At 46.4% G+C, this 2,386-nt stretch overlaps 1 non-coding gene across 1 annotated transcript; it reads left to right on the forward strand.

Moving 5' to 3' along the window:
• Positions 1–1,903: 1,903 nt before the first annotated feature.
• LOC112090017 lies at positions 1,904–2,010 on the forward strand. Its single transcript, XR_002901376.1, has one exon. It is a non-coding gene; the product is annotated as a small nucleolar RNA R71 (small nucleolar RNA).
• Positions 2,011–2,386: the final 376 nt, after the last annotated feature.

Here is a 2,386-nt window from a genome sequence, read left to right on the forward strand (position 1 = left end):
CCTCGGTTGGTCCAAAAGACGCTTGTACACCTCGCTTTCCTCGTTCAAGTACCCGTGCTCGCTTTGTTCACGTGTCAAGACTACTTGTAACGGATCCTCTGCGTTTAACTCTTCAAGGAGCTCATCAGCCAGCTCCTCCATTACTTCCACGTAGAAAACCTGACCTCCAATGGTCGGTTTCTTCATCATCTCCTTCACATTGAACTTCATAGTCTCGGAACCAATATGTAGTTCGATCATTCCTCCTCTCACATCTATTATGGCTCCTGCGGTTGCTAAGAATGGTCGGCCTAAGATGATAGGGTCCAATGGTTCCTCGTCCATCTCAAGAACTATGAAGTCTGTGGGGATTTCTATCTCACCGATCCTCAAAGGTAGATCCTCAAGCAACCCCACCGGTAATCTAACTGATCTATCAGCTAATACAAGAGAGATCTTGGCCGGCTTGTAGCTTTTGTATCCCAATCTCTTGGCCACCGTGTAAGGTATCAAGCTCACAGAAGCTCCTACGTCACATAAACAGTTTGAGAACTTCAGGTGACCTAAAGCACACGGCAGAGTAAAGCTGCCCGGATCGGATAGCTTCCTTGGTATAGATCTCCTTTGTATTATTGCGCTGCACTCATGACTCAGTATCACCATACCCTGGAGCTCCTTTGTCTTGTTGAGGATCGCGTCCTTTAGAAACTTCCCAAGCTGGGGTATAGCTAAGAAAGCATCTATAATGGGTAAGGTGAGTTGCGTGTTCTCCAAGTGTTTCTCAAAGACCGCCTTGGCTTTGTCTAGGATTTTCTTTTTGAAACGCCCTGGGAACGGTATCTTGGGTTGATAAGGTGGTGGTGGAACATAGGGCTTTTCAAGCTCGGTTATCTTTTCCACCTCTTTTCCTTTGTCCTTGATCGGTTCCTTCTCTGAGACCTCTTCTTTATCCGCATCATCTGAGGCTGCCTCCCCCTCTAATTGCTCATTGGCCTCAATGAGCTTTGTCTTAGGCGTTGGAGTTTGTAATTCCTTACCACTCCACAATGTGATGGCGTTCACATATTCTTTATGGTTCGTCTCCGGTTTACCTGGTAAAGCCGGGCCTCTTGATGATGTAGATGCCTGATTCTGCTTAAGCTCCCTGATATCTTGCTGCATTGTCGCGTGCTGGCTTTCAACCCTTTGCTGGCCCTGTAACAGCTGCTGTAATATCCCACAGACGTCGTTCCCCATCTGATTCTGACCCGTTCCCTGAATTTGTTGTTGATTACCCATCGGCTGCGGATTGAACCCTGGTGGAAACTTGTGTTGCTGCGGTTGGTTGTTGAAGTTGTTACTCTGAGCCGCTTGATTCTGCTGAGTGTAGCCGTGCTGTTGCCCACTGAACTGTTGCTTGGGCTGGAAGGTATTCTGAAAAGGAGCTTTTTGAGCATAGCTTTGTTGTTGTTGTTGAGCAGGGTACACTTGGTCTTGAGGGTTAGCTACATTCGGGTTTCTGTATGAGAGGTTTGGGTTACTGTTGTAGTTGTTAAACCGCTGATACCTCTGCTGATTCCCTATGTCATTCAGCTCCTCTTGTGTTAGACCATCTTCATTAACGTTGTCAAAACTTGGCCCTTGCTCATCAAACTCGCCTACAAAGTGTATTGGCTTTTGAGTCGCCATCAAAACTTTGTCAAGCTTGCTCTGAAGCTCTCTTATATCGTTTTTCATACGCTGTTCATCACCAGATCCTTCTGTACGGTTTGCTCTATCAAAGTCCTCTCCATATGTATCATTAGACATGGCTAGGTTTTCAACTAGTTCCATTGCCGCAGTGATCTCTTTTCCAAGAAAATTCCCATTTGAAGCTGTATCGAGTTGGTTTATGATCTTGGGGAGTGCACCTCAGTATAAAGTACTCAAGAGGGATGCCTCTGAGAAGCCGTGGTGTGGGCATTGGTTAGTATAGCTCCTAAACCGTTCCCAAGCCTCACTAAAGCTCTCGTTGTTGTGCTGCGTGAAACTTGAGATCTGATTCCTGAGCTTAGCCGTGCGTGATGTGGAAAAGAACTTTGATAAGAACGCCAGTTTACACTGCTCCCAGGTTTGTATAGAACCCCTCGGTATATTCTTTTCCCACTGGTGTGCTTTATCACCGAGGCTGAAAGGGAACAAGCGTAGCTTGAAGCTATCTTCGGAGACGCCATTTATCTTGGTTAAGTCGCAAACCCGATCAAATTGATCTAGATGCTCGAGAGGGTCTTCTCCAGCCAGTCCGTGGAACTTTGAGTTTTGCACCATATTGAGCAGGGAAGCTTTAACTTCAAAGTTGTTGTTTTGAACTGGTGGAGCTTGAATCCCAGCTAGGTATTGGTGCGCATTAGCTCGGTCATTCTCTCCAACACAGATTGGAGGATGTTGT

This window comes from Eutrema salsugineum, unplaced genomic scaffold, assembly GCF_000478725.1.
Source record: "Eutrema salsugineum unplaced genomic scaffold, Eutsalg1_0 scaffold_11, whole genome shotgun sequence".
NCBI classification, from domain to species: Eukaryota; Viridiplantae; Streptophyta; class Magnoliopsida; order Brassicales; family Brassicaceae; genus Eutrema; species Eutrema salsugineum.